This window comes from Miniopterus schreibersii (assembly GCF_964146895.1).
Source record: "Miniopterus schreibersii genome assembly, chromosome: 10".
Lineage (NCBI taxonomy): Eukaryota > Metazoa > Chordata > Mammalia > Chiroptera > Miniopteridae > Miniopterus > Miniopterus schreibersii.
The window spans coordinates 41,474,181-41,494,612 of NC_138110.1; the positions used below are offsets into that span (position 1 = coordinate 41,474,181).

Sequence of the window (20,432 nt, forward strand, 5' to 3'; positions counted from 1 at the left end):
AAATTTGGTCACTGCTGTCTAGGAGCAAGATGATCATATTTCCTCATTTAGAGCTCAGACAGCTAACAGTGATTACAGCTAGTCCTATGTGTTTGGATTTTTTTTTTAACTTAGGAAGCTAAGAAGTATTTTCTAATAATTAACATCTGTTCTAGAAATTAATTATAAATAGAATGCATAGACTTTTTTATAAATAGAAGAAAGGAAAAATGCTTTGTAAATTGTATACTTTTGCTTTTGATATATAATTTTTTGTGGGGATATAAAATAGACAAGGCTCCAAGGCCCACAGAACCATGATTCATGGTGTACAAAGAAACTTTAGGGCTTCTAAATAATATAAAGAAAAAAGATGGCTTAAACATCCTGAGGCAAAAGAGACTTTATGGAGCATTCTATTGTAAATAATAAATGTGGTCATAGAATGGCCTCTTAAAAGAGTCAGGAGGCTTACTGCTATGTTAAATAGAGCACTGCTGCTTTTGTAGAGTATGAGAAAATGGCATAAATATAGGTACTTAACATCAATGAATGCATTATTTTACTTAAAAAGTGAAGGAATTAGGCTAAATGGCTACTAAATACTTCTTAATGTTTGCATCATTAAACTGTATTCTTTATCATGATTCCATGTTGCTCAAATTTTTAGTACTGCATAATTTCACAAAATATTTTTATGAAAATGTTAGAGGATCTAACTACTATTTCCTCACTGAACTTTACCATTATATACTAAACACATTGCTGTTTGCTACTCAGTAATCTCATATCTTTTGTGTCTACGTATTGAACACATATGATTCTTAAAATTGAAATCAGACCACTTCAAATATAGAATTCTGCAAACATGAACTATCTTGAGACCAGTAGGAGGAAAAAAACAAAACACCTCATGGACACAGAAAACAGTGTGGTGTATTATCAGAGGGGAAAAAGGGTGGGAGAGGTAGAAGAGGGTAGAGCTGGGATAAGTGGTGATGGAAGGAGACTTGACCTTGGGTGGTGAACACACAATACAATATACAATGATGTATTATAGAATTGTACACCTGAAACCTATATAATTTTATTAATCAGTCACCCCAGTAAATTCAATACAAATTTAAAAATAAATAAATAAATAAATGCTCTACCCCACTCAGAGCTCAAATGACCTTTGCTGTTACTGATTTAACAAAATATTCCAAAGAAACTCAAGAATGACCTTTCTGCACCAGTTCTCCTGACTGTTTCTCTCCGGAAACTAATTAGCACAAGTCCCATTGTGTTGGGAACCTGGGAGAGGAGAAGGAAAAAAGGGTTTGTACAACAAAGACTGAGAACAACACAGAATAAGAAGGGAAAAGACATGAGTTTCAGACAGATAGCTATCTGAAAACAGATATTCTTATTGGAACTTTTCAACATCCATCTCACCTAAACTTTAAAATCTTTTTTCTCTCCTCTCAAAGTGTGAGTATGGTACTGGAGAGGTTATTTTAGTATATTTTTTAAGTCAGAAGAGAATGAAATTATCAAATTTAACAAAGAGGAAGCTGCAAAAAAGTGAACATTAAATAACATAATTTGGGAGTGGAGAAATTGACTCATTTTAACTATACTATCCAAGCTGTCTCTTTCCAGTCTGTTCTAATGATTCATGAGTAATACATGAATAGAATATTCCATTACTCACAATAAATAATATGATTATTCTTTATTTTCCCTCTTGGTCCTCATGTACACCAAAACACAAAGACCACATTAGCTTCACAATGTGAAATAATTTAAAGAGAATTAGTTACCAAATAATTCTCACAAATCATCAAAATTCCCAAGAGCATAAAAAACCCATTGATTCACCTCTCCTTGTTTTACTAGTCACAGCAACTACTCTCTGTGTTTTTTGTTTCAAATTACAGTAATTTATGTTGGTGTTTGCATAATTGTATCACTCTGCATTTTCTGATTTTAAATATTAAATGTTTGGATGCCTGATAAAATAGAAAAATAGCAATTTATTACTTATGTGATCAATTTGGACCACAAACATAATTTCATTTGAAAAATCCCAAATCAGATTCCAAGAGAGCTGCAATAAAAGCTATAATCACTTCTTCCAGCCCCAAACCGGATACACAGATAAATTATAGAGCAATTGCCCTGGCTGGTGTGGCTCAGTTGGTTGAGCATAGTCCCATGCCCTGTGTGGTCGCCTGTTTGGTTCTTGGTCCAGGTACATGCCCGGGTTGCAGGCTTGATTTTCAGTAGGAGGGTGTACAGGAGGCAACCAATGGATGTTTCTCTCTCATTGATGTTTCTCTTTCCTTACCCTTTCCTCTCTCTCTCATACCAATTTAAAAAAATTATAGAGCAATCAATCTGAGTAACCAACTGAAGGCTAGCTGAACTGAAATATTATAACCAAGAATTTACAGAAGCCACATAGAGACTGGTAAGAAGGATGGGGATGCAGGAAGGGCTAGCCCTCGCCCCCAGGCGCAGTGGCTGAAAAGTCTGAGCTATATCTGCTGCACACCCCACCACCCCCAGGAGCTTGGGGTCTCAGCCCTACACAGGGATCCCCAACCCAGAGCAACAGAGATGGGAAAAGGAGCTTGCATGGCATCTGGTGGTGAAAATCAGTGGGAAATCAATCTTTCTTGGAGAGAAAGGAATCTGCTACAGACCCAGACATCACTTTCCCAGGGACCAGCACTTCTGTTGTTACAGCACCAGCCTGGGTAGTGCACTGCTAGGTCCCCAGCTGCTGGCAAGGTCACTCTGCCATGCTCAGGTTCTGTGGAGGAGTCTGCTCTGTTGGCTGCAACCAGCAGTGACCTTAGGGGCCCTTTTTTTCTGGGGAAACTCTTGGTGGAGACTCAGACAGTGACCGAACTGTGTGGCTTTGGAAAAGGGACTGGTCTCCCTCACCTCAAATGCACAACAGGCACCCTCCCATTCCCTGTTGAATTACTTGGTTGGCCTCATCTTGCAAATTTCACCCATGCAGGGACACCAGAGTGCCCTGCAGAGCTGGCACTTTCGGAGTGTGTCTCCAGGGGAAGCATATGCCTGGGAATCAGATGGGTGGGTGCTGGGTTGTGGGGCACTTACAGTCAATGTGTCTCTCTCACATGGATGCTTCTCTCTCTCCCTTCTTTCTCTGAAAAATCAATGGAAAAAATCCTCTCTTGAGGATTAAAAAAAAAGAAAAGAAAAGAAAGAAAGAGAGAGAGAGTGAGTGAGAGGGGGGTGAGAAAGAAAGGAAGGAAGGAAGGAAGGAAGGAAGGAAGGAAGGAAGGAAGGAAGGAAGGAAGAAAGAAAGAAAGAAAGAAAGAAAGAAAGAAAGAAAGAAAGAAAGAAAGAAAGAAAGAAAGAAAGAAAGAAAGAAAGAAGAAAAGAGAAACAAAGAAACAGCCTGATTCTGGCATAAGAACAGGCATATAGATCAATGGAACAGAAGAGAGAGCCCAGAAATAAACCTGTGCTTTTATGGTCAATTAATATTTGACTAAGGAGGCAAGATGGAGTAAAGACAGTCTCTTCAATAAATGGTGCTTGGAAAATTGGACAGGTATATGCAAAAAAATGAAACTAGATCACCAAATTACACCATACACAAGAATAAACTCAAAATGGATAAAAGACTTACATATAAGTCACAAAACCATAAAAATCCTAGAAGAAAACATAGGCATCAAAATCTCAGACATTTCTTGTAGCAATATTTTTGCTGATACATCTCCTTGGGTGAGAGAAACAAAAGAAAAAAGAAACCAATGGAACTACATCAAACTATTAGCCAGGAGTGATAAATGTTATGAAGAAAAATAAACCAGAAGGAAAAGGAAGATAGTAATGGGTAGAGTGAGATTTTACGTTGGCTCATCAGAGAAAATATTTGAGTAGAGACCTGAAGGATGAATGAGCAGGCAATGAAAGTTTCACAGAAAAGGGTCTTAGAGGTGGAAGAAATAGCAAGTGCAAGTACCCTAAGGGGGGCAACATTCTTAATTTGAATTGTACTCTAAATGAAATGAGAGTCATCAGTCAGTTGACAAAAGGAGCAATATAATCTACCTTGAATTCTTTTTTAAAAATATGTCTTTATTGACTTCAGAGAGATGAGGGGAGAGGGGGAGAGATAGAAACATCAATGATGAGTCATTGATCAGCTGCCTCCTGCATGCCCCCTACTAGAGATGGAGCCTGCAACCCAGGCATGTGCCCTGACCGGGAATCGAACCAGGATCTCCTGGATCCTAGGTCAATGCTCAACTGCTAAGCCACTCTGGCCGGGCAACCTTGAATTCTTAAAAGCTTATTCTCGCTTCTGAGTGGCTCACAGACCATAGAGTTGGAGATGTAGTTGGGAGAGCAGTGTGGAGTCTCTTCCAATAGTACAGGTGAGAATCAAAGGAGCTTGGTCTAGTGGAAACAGTGAGATAATGAGAATAGACTTCTGAATATAAGTTAAAGATGAAGCCTACATGACTTTGTGATTAAATTATATTGGTTCTGAGAGAAAAGGAAGAATCGACCATGAGTCACTGTTGTAAGTTTTAAATGATTATAAATTTGTTATTACTCTTCAGCCAAGGATATTTTTTCCATTAATTTTTTTTTTTAAGAGTAGAAGGGAGGGAGGGAAGGACAGAGAAAAAGACAGAGAGGGAGGGAGGGAGAATTTTAAATAGTACACGCTATCACAAAAATCAATTAAAATCGGGATGATGAGGACTTTATTTTGGATATGGTGATTCGAGAAGAACTCACGAAGGATCTAAGGGTGTGGCCTTGGTGTTGAGACCTGAATTAGAAGAACCAGCTAATGAAATAATGACCAAGGTACAGAACTCTCTGGGAGTATGTATATTTTTTTTAATAAGAAGTGAATCTTGCCATATACTCTATCATGTGATAACTCTCTTGTTATATAATTACTAAAGAAAATACCATATTTGTTCCATAGAATATAATACTCTGCATAAATGTATCTCTTTATATTTAAGTAAAGTTGTTTTTACATGGTAAAAGTAATTAATTAATAAATTGACTGAATATGACATTGAAGAAAGCATACCCTCACGCACACAAAATTACACACATTATTATGCAGCCTCATGTTTATATACAAAATGTAGCAAAAAATTAGATTGAGGGTTACGTAGTATGTGTTAAGGAGATGTAGAATATTTAGGTATAAATCTTGTGAAAATTTGTTTAAGATATAAATATTCTTCTAGGGCTTTAAATTTCAGCATATCTTTCTCTTAACATAAAAATAAATCTGCATTACTATGATTATCAGCCTGCCAAGAAACTGCAAGATGGTTTGGCAAGTTATCTAGGTTAAAGGCAGATGTCAATATTTTATTTTGATCACTCGAAAAATGATCGAGTAAATTTTATCTGATCATAGGGTGAACGTAAAACATTTCGGTTGTTCTTTTCCTTTTCTGTATTATAATATTTTGGATTTGGATTATTTATTTGTTAATTTTTACACTCAGATGCAGAGTGTTGGGTTTATCAACTCCTCATTTCATAACACACTTTCCTCATTAGTTCATGTAAGTGTCTCCTTTTCTTGTTTTCTGCATGTGTGTGTGTACAATTGCATGTGATTGTGTATGTATATGTTCAGGCATGTGTTAATGCATGGAAGTATGCATGAATGCTTGTATTCTCTTTTCTCCCTATTCTTCAGGTCCATTCTTTTACCTTCCTTAGGGAACTATTATGTTTGATATGTATTATTTCTATGTCTTATTGTAAAATTTTCATTGAAGTTTTATGAGAATCTACTTTAATTGATGTAAATATAATTGTGCTGTAGAACTCATTCTTTTTCTTACTTGTTAACTCAGGAATGTATTTGAAGATCTACATATGTGGTATATTTAGACCATTGCTTCTAAGACCTGCCAGTATTTCACTAAATTCTACTTATCTCCATTCACCAATGATTGTAAACAAGATGACTACCACAATTGGAATTTGTGATATGGTGAAGTCTGTTGTTTTCAACATATTAAAAGCAAGTTAGGGGAGTAGATTCTTTGACAGATGGGTACAGTTGTGTTGAAAACGTAGTTTTGCAACAGATTTATGTTTTGCAGCCAGGCAACCAAAATGACTAACACACAGTTGTGCACTAATGCCTGGATATATATAGAGAGAGATATATATAGAGAGAGATATATACATGTATATATATATATTTTTTCATATGCATATGAAAATCCTATAGATAACCCTCTGAAAAACTTAAGAAAGAATGTTCACATGAAGAACTTAGGAAAGAATGTTCACTGCCTGCCATCCATTATCCAGACCACCTGACATCTATTGTCCAGATCATCTGACATATGGAAGATCACTATTTCAGACCAATGAAGAGGCTAAGAATGCAGGATTGATTCTTCTCAAGAATGTAACTTTCTCCTATAAGAACTTTTTCTTTTCTTCTGAATATTCGGGTGTTACTTGGTAGCATTTCCAAATTTGCAAACATAGACTTTTCAATAAAACTCTCTTTTAGTCCTAGTGAAGTTTCCTGATTCATTTACACTTGGTGGACATGGAGATCCAATATTTTATTTATTGAATCATTTCCATCCCAGAACATGTAACTTATCTCAATGTATTCAGATATTCTTTATCTATTAATATAATTTTTATATTTTCATCACAGAAGCCTGAAGGCATTTTTGCTAAATATATTCTTAGATGTCTCATAGTTTCATTACTATTGCAAATGGCATATGTTTATACCTAGATGGTTATTGTGCTTGTAGAGAAATAATTTTTGTAAGTTGATTTCATACCCTATAGACTTACCTCTTTTTTGAGTTCTAATAGTTTTTTTTTATTATTTTACAGATTTGGGGAGAAACAATTATAGTGTGTATAAATAATAATGGTTTCTTTTCTTTTGTTCTTATTACTGTATAGAAGTTTCAGTATTAGTGATTGGGTAGATCTTCATCTTCTTCCAAACCTTAAAGTGAATATTTCTACAATTTCTTCACTGAAGATACTATTTGCTATAGATTTTTGTTGAACAAGTAAACTTGTAAGGAAGTTAACATCTAATACTAGTTTGATAATAGAGTTATTTCAATCCTATGTAAATTAAACTTTATCAAGTATTTTCTCTATTGAGAAAAATATGTGTAAATACTATATTTTTATATATTTGAGAAATGTATCTAGTTTACCCTAGGCTTTCAAGTATTAGCATATGGTTATTTATAATATTTATTATTTTTCAATTCACTGCTGCTTGTCTAAAGTAATTTTTCTTTTTAATTCTCCATTTTATTTATTTGGAAATTCTTCTACTTTGTGTTTACTTCCCAGGATGGAGGATGGTGGGTAGCCTTGGCTACATCATCTGAAGACTTGAATGAGTCAGTCAGCAGGATCCACATTCGAGGTGCCTCACTCATATGGCTGGCAAGTAGGCAATACCAGTTGGCTAGGGATATCAGCTCTTCTCCAGCTTGGCCCCTCTGTGGGACTGCTTCTGTTTCCTCCTAGCCTCGTATGTAGCAGGCTTCCCCCAGCATGAGACCCAAGAGACCAAAGCAGAAGCTACAATGCATTGCATTTTATAACTTACTTTCAGAAATCACACATCTTCATTTACGCCATATTTTACTGTCTATACAGAGACAACACTGATTTAATGCGACATTTGCAAGGGCATGAGTCAACAACGGCCATCTTAGAGACTAAATTCTAGATATTGTTAGGGGGAATTAATTATCTTTTAGACATAGCAGCTCCTAGAAATACTGGACCAATGTGTTTATGACCTTTATTTGAGATGAATACGTCAGATATTAACAAAAAGCCTGTTTGTAAAAAGAACTCTTGACACATCAAATGTTGAGAAACATTTCTGAGAATCCTGAGTAATCTTACTGAGAACGACACTAAAATGTCCTTGAGATCAAAGCTCTTCCTTTTTATAGATAACTGTGGAGAGCAGAGTTAGTGTAACTAACTCCAAGTTGAGTTTGAACTTTATCATCTGGGCTCATATAAGTTTGGGCCAACAGCCAAGTCCTGGGCTGTCAGCCAAAGGGAGGCAACCCACAGGTGCAAGTGATAACGATGACCAAGCACTTCCTGGGATGTTGCCAAATATTCTGATTGGGACTTCAAGGGCTAATCTCAGGAGCCCACGAGCAAATCTAACCAGTGCAGATGAAGGAGTCACCTCCACAAGAAAGATAAGTGAAACTAAGAACAGCGACGCTTGGTGGCTGCTGATTCTTTAGGGGCCTTGCTGTCTCGACCTAGTTCAGCAGTCTTCTTTGCAAGATGTGGACCCCTGGACACTGAGCCTCCTGTGACTCAGTGTTACCAGTAACCACTGCTCTGCAGGTAGCCCAGACCAGAGGACATTCAAGACTCTTGGACTTTCAGCCCATTAGCCATCAATACTTGTTGTAAGTGTTCTGATGTGTTTGTAATTTGAATTAACCTGCAAGTAATGAAAGCTAAGTTGACAGCATAGTCACCTGTGTTGGCTCACTGTTGTTACTTGGTGTCAGGAACCTAGAGAGCCAAGTGACCTCCCAGGGTCTGAGCCTCAATCAGGCATCCCTGGTACTATCTAGGGGTCAGGGCATGGAGTGATTTATAGGAAAGACTATACTCAGTCAGAGTGCTCGTGACAGTAACAAAAGTAGATGTCTTATGTCTTTTGTGTTTTGTTTTGTGTTTCTAGCTTAGGGGTTACAAAGAGTAAGTTGTATTGACTTGTCACTGAATAGTAAGATTTAACCTAATAAATATTAATTTATCAAGATCTGTGTGGACTTCTCCTGAAAATTTTAATTACCCTAAATATAATATTGGTAATCAGAATAGAGTTACTATTTATCAGATATTTTTCCTAAATTTAAAAAATCCAGGTCAGTCTCACCTTGCCTTGTTCACAAACTTCTGTTATGCCTAATTTGTGTCACTCAAAACATTTTGCCATGTCATCCTTGCCTCTAATTGGACAAAAAGAAATTCACAATTTAGTTGCATAAAGTAAAATGTGGCACTCTCTCTGTTTTTTTATACATTTGATGGAGCATAGTGATAAGATGACATCATCATGTTGAAGGTAACAAGAGTGATGATGATGGTGGTGATTGTATGATGGTGTGATGAACATAGTGATGATTATAATCTTGATACAACTATGCAATTTTTTTAGACTAAGAAGTGCTTCTCACTGGTATTATCTCTTTCCTAATGGTTCTGTTTATAGTTTAGAAAGATTAAATAATTTATCCAGCTTTGAATATGACTCAAATATATTTTTAAGTGAAAAATTAGTTTCTCTGGGTGATTATTATGTATGAATGTAAGTCCCTCAATTGTAACAAATGTACCACTCTGGTGGGGAATGTTGATAATGTGAGAAGCTGTGCATGTTTGAGGGAAGGGACTATATGGGAACTATATGTACATTCCTTTAAATTTTGCTGTGAACCTAAAATTGCAGTTTTCCAGTTGTTAATATTATGAACTTCTAAAGTATTGCTCTTACTATCACTTTACATTTCTTTATTGCTATTCAATTTTCAATCTTTACATTTTTGTTCTCATTGTTTGTCCAATAGGAGAAGAAAGATTGGTATTATCATTATCTCAGTGGTATAGAGAAATAAATTAAAATAAAGAGGAGAGTATTAAGTCACTTGTTTAATGTCATTAATTCAAATACCTTAATTCAAAAAGTATAATTTGGTGTTTCATGAATCAGTAGAAGTGATAGTAACAATAAATTAGCTTCACATGCTTTTTTTTTTTACTATAAGAATTCAGTCATTTTGATATATAACTCAATGGTTCAATTCCCACAGAGTTCTGCTTAAGATTCTTGCCTACACAAATTTATCACACAGCAATAATTTAATGTGTGTAACTGAAGAGATTGTTTAATAGCAATTTCCTTATAAATCACTTTCTAAAGACAAATTACTTTTATACGATAGATTATAATAATTCACCTTCTACTTTAAACAATGAATAAAATGCATATTGCTTTTGAGTTTTCAGTATTACTTTTGGGTTCCAAATATTTATAATTCTCAATAAAATTTTGTGTGTTTTGAGTTATTGGGAACATTATATTATAAAAATATTCTCAACTGACTTTACTGCATATTATTCAATGAATATAGACCTTTTAGAGTGTTGTTTTTTCTGCGTAATTTCTTTTCTAGTTGCTCAGTATTTTAAGTGCTCATTGCATCAAGGGATTAGAGAATCAACTGTAGGTTGTTAGGATCGTAAATTCTAGTGACACATTTTGATTAAGAAGATCAATAGAGACTATAGTGTATGCTGTGGTACACTGGACAAATCCCCCAACTTTATAACTGAGGCATTTATTTCTCCAGCTGCAAATTAGGTAGCTGACAATTCTCAGATCAGCTCCACTCAGAATTACTCTCTATCAAGGAAACTTCATTACCCAAGCCTATGCCTATTCCTGGGGCAACCTTTAATAATGGCTGTTCACTTTGAAAGTACAAAAGCCAGACTCAATCTCTGAAGGGCTGTCTCAGCTTCAGAGCTTGCCATAGATATTCTGAGGGCTCTACTGAAACTGTGTCACGATTTGACTTTTCCCTGTGTTCCCAATACTACATCTCAATTAAACTGCATAGAGGAGACCAGCTTGAAGAATAGCACTGGAGCTCATCTTCACCTGGTTTTTTTCCCAGGCAGGGAGATCCAGCAGTGTCTATAAGCCCAAAGCTCCCTACTGGTCTTAAAGTCCCCAGCTAGAGAGTAGCTGTCTTTCCCAGAAAAGTCCATGAAGTGTTGGTATCCCAAATCCAGACTTTTGAGCACCAAACGCCCTATGTATTTCCCCACCAATGAGGCCACATTCACATATTCTTAGAAGAAAGAAAGACACTCAATGGGGGAAGGGAGGGATTCTCCAAATCAGCACCTACACCAGACCCCCTGGCTGTGTCATGAGGTAACGAGAAGATTGGGGAATCCTGTCATCTCTGCCTGTTGACCCTTTGTTATTTGAGCTAACCTTCTCATAAGAGTTATTCCATAACCCATAGCATGTGAGAGGGAATTTATCTGACCCATTGCACTGAGAAGACCCACTTGACATTACCCCTACCTCACTGGGTTATTTTGATAATTAAATGATGAAATACATGAAGAAGCTCTTAGTCTGTGGGCCAGGCAGATCTTAGGTATTAAATAAACAGTTTATATTATAATTATTATCATCACTATTGAATATGTTATCCTTTTATTTCTGATTGTTCCAGGTAATAATTCAAATTTTTAATAAAATAATAAAAATTTTAAGCAGTTACTATAGGTCAGACAGTCTTCTAAACTACAGCAGTGACTAAAAGAGACAAAAATCTTATTTATGGAGCTTCTCTCTCATGGAGGGACAATGAACAATATATTACATAAATATATAAAATCATAGAGATAAGTTTAAATGAAAAAATAAAGCTTGGAGTGGGAACATAGAGTGCTTGGGTCTGGAGCAATGGGGGATAAAGGCTATGTTCTTAAGTAGAGTGTTATTGGAAGGACTCACTAATACTGTGACATTAGCAAAAACAGAGGAAATGAGAAAGTAAGCGCTGAAGGTATGGACAAGGGCTACAAGTGTTTCGGTTAGAAAGAACGTGGTGTTTCCTCTCTCTTTTCTTACTCGAGTGACTTCTAATAAGAAGTCTGCTGTGTTCTTATCTTTGTTCCTCTACAACTAAGGGTTTTATTTGTTTGTTTTGCTTCTTTCAAGATGTTTGCTTGGTTTTTTGAAGTTTGAATATGATATGCTGAGATGTATTTTTCTTTCCTTTCCCTTCCTTCCTCCTTCCCTCCTTCCTTCCTTCCTTCCTTCCTTCCTTCCTTCCTTCCTTCCTTCCTTCCTTCCTTCCTTCCTCCTCCTTCCTTCCTTCTTTCCTTTTTCTTCCCCCCCCCCTCAACTGGTCCTCCTCTTCCTCTTCTTTCTCCTCTCTCTCTCTCTCTCTCTCCCCCCTTTTTTATTCTGCTTGGTGTTTCATACTTCAAAAATGTATTCCATTCTAGCCTGGCCAGGTGTGGCTCAGCGGTTGAGCATCGACTTAGGATCCAGGAGATTGAGGTTCGATTCCTGGTCAGGGCACATGCCCTGGTTGCGGGCTGAAGCTGATCAATGACTCTCTCATCATTGATGTTTCTGTCTCTCTCTCTCCCCCTCTCTTTTCTTCTCTCTGAAATCAATAAAGATATATTTTTTAAAAATGTATTCCATTTTATACTCTCTTGATCTCTAGGTATTCCAATTTGCATGTATTAAAGCTTCTGAAGTTGTCTGACATTTATTGCATATTTTTTTCTGTTTATTTGTTTTCATTTTTTCTCTTGTTGCATTTTACTTCAGGAATTTTCTATTGACCTACCTTTCAGCTCACTAATTCTTTCCTTAGCCATGCCCTGTTTGCTAATGAGCTCTTTGAAGGCCTTTTTTTGTTTTGTTTTTGTTTTGGGGTGTTTTTTTTTAACATTTTATTTTATTTTTTTAAGTTCCTTTATCTTTATTGTTGAAAATATTACAGATGTCCCCTTTTTACCCCCATTGATCCCCTGCACCCCGCATCCAGCCCACCCCCAGGCCTTCCCCAGACTAATGTCTGTGTCCATGGGTTATGCTTATAAACATGTAAGTTCTTTGATTAATCTCTCCCCACCCACTCCCCCATCCCCACTCTCCCTCTGAGACATTCTTTATTTCTATTGCTCTTTGTTTTTTATTTTCAACATTTCCTTTTTATTCTTTCTTAATTTCCCTCTCTCTGCTGACATGAGCCATACATCGTTGCATAATAATCTACTTTTCCATTAGAGCTCATAATATATGATTCATAATTATCTTAAGTTCCCCTTCTGATAATTCCAAGATTTGTGTCACATCTGAGTCTGGTTCTTATGCATGATTTGTCTTGTCAACCTGTGTTTTTTTCTTATGTTTTGGCATGTCTTGTAATTTTTGTTGAAAGCTGGATATGATGTATCAGACAATAGGGATTGAGGTAAGTAGGCCTTAAGTATAAAGATTCATATTAATCTGACTAAGAATTGGGGTGTGTTTAATGTCTGCTCTAACTGTAGGTAACCAGAGGCTTCAAATTCTTGTAGTATTATTGTTTTGTTTTGTTTTGTTTTCTTGAGGTGTCAATGGCACATAGAGATGATGTTTGGAGACTTTGGCAGGCTCCTAAAGGTGAACTACAGTGAAGACAGGATTTTGGAACAAATCCCTGTCCTTACCACCAGATGCCTACTTTCCTTTTGAGAAAAAGCTTTTGGCTGCTTGCTTCTGGGACTTAGTAGAAACTGGAGAATTATCAATGAACCACTAAATTACCATGCAACCTGATCTGAGGTAACCTCACTTCTGAATTCTCTGGTTCACAATCCAGCCCCTGACATCTGTACTCCACTAAACCTGATTTCCTAGTATCAAGAGACTTACTGAATTAATTTCTTCAAAGGATTTAATTCTATTCTCTTCTAGGGATGGGAGAGACATAATTGCCTGGTTCCCTAGAATGCAGGTGCAGATCTGAATGTCTCATTTTTTGCATAAGAATTTTCAACCAAGTCTACTTTTTATCAGGACTTTCCTTCACCTCTTTTTTTCAGGGAGCCTGAGGACTTGATATTTACTGGAAATCCTTGAGAAATACTTAGCCTTTAACTTCCTGGGCTCACTGACCTTTTTATGACTACTCCACCCATTCTATGTCTTCTGTACTCTTGTTTCACCTCTCATTGCCTTTGCCCTGGAGAGTTAATTTCCTTTTTTATTTTTTTGTGATATTTTAAGAGGTTTGAGGAAGAGGAGAAGGTATAGTCATGTAGCCAATCTATTGTACTCATCCATGTCTGTGTTGTTTCTTTTTAAATGAGACTCTAGTGCCATTTCTAAAGTTGCAAAAAAGTTTTATTATGGGATAATATAAAAGGAAGAATATTTTAAAAGCTATTAGATTTTGTCCCTAACACAGGCAAACATCAGTTAATTAGGAAAAGAAAAAGTATTTTTAGTTTTATCAGTGACTAGGGGATAAGCAACATAGAAACATTCTCGGTCTTTTCTTTGTGTTTTGTAACACTTGGACAAAATTTTCACCTGACGTTATGTCTGTGTTCCTTCTTTTTCAGGATGAAAGCCTGATGTTTGCCTTCACAATCAATTCCCATCTTTTTCAACTTGGAGCTGATAAATCTTTACTGCAAATGGCAAATGAGGTCAAAAGACATCCCAGGAGACAAGTCTTCAATCTTCTACCAGATGCTCTTTGACACTCAGGGGCCTGCTGAGAATGGTCAGGAGGGAGAATGTAAGGAAAGGGTAATCACTTGCTAAAAACTATTTGGCTATTTGGTTTAAGATATTGGTGATTTATTGGATCCTTGTCAGTTATAAATCTCCAGAAGTCTAAAAAAATAAACAGCCATCTAGATAGAAGTCTAAGTTCAGAAATTCCACTTTTAGCCTAGAGAAGAGTTTCTATTCTGTTACCAATATCTATTTCTAAGACCTGTCCAGTTCTATATTTTTATAAGTAACTCAAGAAATATATAAGAGGCATGTTCGGGTCACATGAAAATAGAAGCAATGATAAATATGTCCCCGGAGAGAATAGAAAAATCACAATATCTCAATAGGATGACTTAAAGGAATTCTCAATAGACAACAGAATGATGATTATCAGAGTGAAAGAACGCAGGAGGGAGATGAAGGTAAAAGAGTCAAATACCAGGTGGCGGAAAGAGACTATACTTTGGGTGGGGAGACACTACGCAGTATACAGATGTTATAACTTTGTATGCCAGCGATCAGCATAATGCTACTAACCAATGTTACCCCAATAAATTTAATTTTAATAAATAGGAAAGAATAACAGCAAATTTATGTATTCTCCTTTACATTTTCGAAGTTCAACTTAATAAAAATGTCTATCATTTATTAAGAGTAAAGGCAATGTGCTAGTCCAAGGTATTATGCTAAGCACACACATAAAACATCTCTTTTAATTGTAGCAATTTAGTCAACAACAATTATTTTTTGAGCATTAACTATGGGCCAAGCTCCATACTACATCTTAAGATAGATCAGTGAACAAAATGGATAAATATCTTGGCCCCTGTACAGGCCTAGAGGTGAGTTTATAGTACTATTATTCCCACTTTTTTGGGTGGAGAGACATGATAAGAGATGTTCTGTAAGTCAGAGTTCTCAGAGCAAGTGAAGTAGCAGTAAATGGATTCAGTCCAGTTCCTCAGTATTATGCAAGTAAAATTTTTACCAAAACAATATAATTGCATAAAGGAAAGAGACAACACGTGAGAAAGAGACAAACATAACTGACAGCAAACTCAATGTGTCAGTATTTTAATGAGATTTCCAAGGATGGACAAAGAAAATAAGTATAGAATTATGGTTAAAAGCATAAGCTTTAAAGTTGGTTAAACAAACTTGGTCTCAAATCTCAACGCCCCCAATTAACTATGTGACTTGGGGCACATGTTCTGCTTTTCTGACCTCAGTTTGTTTAATTGAAAAATAAAAATCAGGGAGAGGATTAAAAGAGGTAATATGTAACATAGCACAGTTCTAAGCATATTGTAGGTGCACAATAAGTGGTAGCTGTTTATCCTATGCCACATTAATACATACATATTATTGAAAAAAAGACAGGTCCTAAAATTCCTTTTCTGTACACTGCTTAGATATATCAGGGTTTTGCCTTTAGTTCTGAGACCCACAATTGAAAAAATCTTAACATAAATTTAGGATGCCTACAGGAGATACTAAGATATTGAAGAAAGCCAAGTTCAACTATCAATTAATTAGTTATATATAATATGGAATGTATTTCAGGCACTATGCTCAAGACTCTCACATGAGAAATACTGTTGAAGAAGCAAAGGATCAACAGCCTTGAAGCCCCTGTGAGCGGACATAATCAATACCTCAGACAACTGTGGGAACAGTCCTATGAAAGATTTACTCCTTTTGGTATTAGGAGCAAAAGTTAGGTGTATGGCATTAAAGTCACAAGTAAGTAGACAATAGAAGGTAGAATTTATATCAGTTAAATTATCTAAGGATGAAAGATGATATCCCAGGAACATATCCTATGTGATTTCTTGGAAGGGCGAGGGAACTCAAGAATCAGACATATGATTGGTGTTTCAGGATTCTTAGGATATATTCCCAGAAGTGGGATCACTGGGTCAAATGGCAGCTTCATTTTTTATTTTTTGAGGAAACTCCATACAGTTTTCCACAGCGGCTGCACCAGTCTGCATTCCCACCAGCAGTGCACTAGGGTCCCCTTTTCTCCACATCCTTGCCAGCACTTGTTCTTTATTGATTTATTGATGGTAACCATTCTGGCAAGTATGAGGTGATATCTCATTTTCATTTTAATTTGCATCTCTCTGATGATTAGTGACATTAAACATTTTTCATGTCTATTGGCCATCTTTGGGGAAGTGTCTATTTAGGTCCTTTGCCCATTTTTTAATTGGGTTGTTTGTCTTCCTTTTGTTGAGTTGTATGAGTTCTTTATATTTTTTGGAAATTGACTCCTTATCAGATGTATCATTGAGAAATATCTTGTCCCATACAGTGGGCTCCCTTTTCATTTTGATGCTGGTTTCTTTTGCTGTGCAGAAGCTTTTTGGTTTGATGTAGTCCCTTTGTTTATTTTTTCCTTTGTTTCTCTTGCCTAAGGAGATGCATCACTGAAAAGTTTGCTATGTGAGATGTCTGAGATTTTGATGCCTGTGTTTTCTTCTAAGATTTTTATGGTTTTGTGACTTATAATTAAGTCTCTTATCCATTTTGAGTTAATTCTCGTGTATGGTATATGGTGGTCTAGTTTCTTTTTTTTTTTTTTGCATGTACCTGTCCAATTTTCCCAACACCACTTATTGAAGAGACTGACTTTACTCCATTGTATGCTATTGCCTCCTTTGTCAACTATTAATTGTTATATTTCTTTATTTATTTTCCTTTCTCCTACTACCCACAGTTCTAGGCTTCTTTACAGAATTATAAATCTTGTACTATGGGTTTCCCAGTAAAGGCAGTTCCACGAGGCACATCCTTAAAGCTATGAGGCATTTATTTATAGCATTTGACTTGAGGTTACCATAAAACCAGGTAATAATAAGTCATGTTATTACACAATTCTGCCTCCATGGTTCTAAAGAAGGTGCTCAATAAAATGTGTACCTCTTATACCTAATCTCATCATGCAACCAAAGAAGCCACTCTTGTGTGTTCAGTGTTGTCTATGTTTTTAAAATATACCTTAACATCATGTCTAAGAAGGAAGCATTTAGAACAATGGATTTCTTGCTGAAATTGTTCTCTTTATATTTCCTTGAATAAATAAAAAAATCAAGTCTTGTCTTTTCTCTAGAAGCTGAAAAGGGAATACACATGCAGATGAAATAAACTGTCTTTCTTCTGCTGAAATGAAACTGCAACCTGTGTGCTCAGCAGCATATGCAAACAGCAGATTGAAACTCGGTTGCAGAGAATTTTCTGTCCCCCAGCAACATCTGTTATACTTGACAGATGCTCCAGTGCCAACATCACACCAAGTAAAGTGAGACTACGAAAAAGTAGAAGCTCCCAGTGTTCTAGCTTCTTTTCTGAACAAAAACAACATTGAGTCAGAAATGAGGTTCTGATCTGAATGAACTATATATAACGTTTGCACCTTGTGGATGCAGAGGCGCATGTGATTTCCACGATTAAAATATAATGTTCTTCACTCCCTGCTTCCTTATTCTTACATTTGAGTCCATAACATTTCAAAATGTTTTCATTTATTTCCCATGACTATCAAAGTAAGAAATAGAATATCTTGTAAATGTGCAATGTTTATTCCCAGTCAGAAGAACAACATCAAAATGTCAACAAATGCATATGCAAAGAACATGAATAGTAAAATGATTCATAGGAAAGCAAATAATAAACACATATTAGACATTGTTTGAATTTGCTATTATTGAAATAAATGCAAATTAAAACAAAAGTGAGGCATAGTATACAATGTTAAAATATAATATGAATCCAAAAGCTAGTGATAGTATATGAAATCCAGAGTACTACAGCATTGACTGTAGAGTAGAAAATTTATATGATCATTTTGAAAAGCGTTTTGGCACATCAAAGGTCATTAAAAATACTTGTAAGACTCACTTTCAAAAGCTGCTGGTTCATTTCATGATGATAAACAAGCACCAGCTATTGACTTCCTCCACAAAATTCTATCTCCTAAAAACCAAAGAGATACATGAATTTCAGAAACCCAAAATAACTGAGCAACCCATACAGAGCACTGAGTGTGTTCTGAGTGGTTTATATCTGGAAGTTGAGTGGCTGTGGGTTACATAGGAAAGGGATAGGCTGAAGTAGCAGTAAGAAGGAAAGTTGGAGTTAAGCTTTTATTCTTAAAATTTTTTGAAATACAATATATATTTTAAAACATATAAATGGTAAGTGTACAGCTTGGAAATGATTATAGATGTAACTACTACCCAGATCAAGACAGAGAATATTATAAGCATCAACATCAAGACAATGAACTTTATCAACATCCAGAAACCTTCCTCCTCCCAACCCAATCTTTCCCCAGAGAGGACAATAGATTAATTTGGGTTTTTTTAAACTTCATAAACATAAAGCCATACTTTTTTGCATCTGCTATATGTAGCTCAAAATTACAATGGAAAGATTCAGTCATTTTATTGCATGTAGCACAACTTTATTATTATGGTTGTTAATATTAATTTATAACATTTATTGTAAATATTTATCAAATTATATTTATTGCTTAAATGTTATCCATTATTAATTATTCTATTGTTTATTATTTTACTGAATATAGCCATTGTTTATGAAACACTATATAGTATAATGCCCTATGACTGCACAAAATTTTTAAATCTCAGTCTCCTAATGGGCATTTGAGCTGTTTGTAGTTTTGGGTACTCTAATTAAAAAGGTGGAAAAACTTTGTACATATTTTTTAGTGCAAATACACATTAGGTTTATACTCAAGCCTGTTATTTTTTGTGTTTTTAGGGAGAAAACAAGGATAGTGATACATTTAAGAAATCACAGACAAGAAATAAAAGTAAATCATATAACTTTAATTTTCAATTTAACAGACATAAATCCAACAACAGAAATCTTAATCTCACAACAGAAAGAAGAGTGGAGAAAAGGCAGAAAGAATATAAAATAAGTGAAAAGTGTAAATTAAGATGTCAATAATAATTACTAAAATAATAAATAAAATAAAGATTGGTTAAACTTAATTCAAAGAAAATGGTTCTCAGGTTTGAATTTAAAACTACACAAGGTATAATAAAACTAAAAGGACACATTTATCAAAAAGGTATAGTAAAGGTTGAAAATAAAAGATTGAACAATTATACCTGGTAAATACAAATAAAAGATAGCTGGATTAATTGTCTTAACACATGACAAAGTAAAATTTAAACCAGCATATGGTGTAAGTTCCAAAAGATATATAACTATATCAGGATAGATAGGTAACCTAGATAAAGAGATGGATGGGGAAAGAGAGAGAGAAAGCTGAATGGATGAAAAGATAGATGATAGATATATAGATGATAGATAGATATAGATAGATGATAGATGATAGATGATGATAGATAGATGATAGATAGAGATAGATGATAGATGATAGATAGATAGATGATAGATAGATGATAGATAGATAGATAGATAGATAGATGATAGATAGATAGATGATAGATAGATGATAGATAGATAATAGATAGATGATGATAGATAGATAGATAGATAGATAGATATAGATGATAGATAGATATAGATAGATAGATAGATAGATGATGATAGATAGATAGATGATAGATAGATAGATGATAGATAGATAGATGATAGATAGATGATAGATGATAGATAGATAGATAGATGATAGATATAGATAGATAGATAGATAGATAGATAGATAGATAGATAGATAGATAGATAGATGATAGATAGATAGATAGATAGATAGATAGATAGATAGATAGATAGATAGATAGATGATGATAGATAGATGATAGATAGATAGGTGATAGATGATAGATAGATAGATGATAGATAGATAGATGATAGATGATAGATAGATAGATAGATAGATAGATAGATAGATAGATAGATAGATAGATATAATAGAATAATAGAATAAAGCCTGGGATAAAAATAAAGGAGAGGATATGGTATTGACAAAGTGAAATTTGATGAAAATCCATCCTAAGTGAAAGAGGAAAGTGAAATTATAACTGGAAAAGACTGCTTCAGAGAGAAGAAATTGCAAGTGAGTTGCCTACATGCC

At 35.2% G+C, this 20,432-nt stretch overlaps 1 long non-coding RNA gene across 1 annotated transcript; it reads left to right on the forward strand.

Annotated features, from left to right (window-relative positions):
* Positions 1-13,297: 13,297 nt before the first annotated feature.
* On the forward strand, positions 13,298-16,022 carry LOC308562855. Its single transcript, XR_013999679.1, has 3 exons — positions 13,298-13,414; positions 14,197-14,375; positions 15,920-16,022. It is a non-coding gene; the product is annotated as an uncharacterized lncRNA (long non-coding RNA).
* Positions 16,023-20,432: the final 4,410 nt, after the last annotated feature.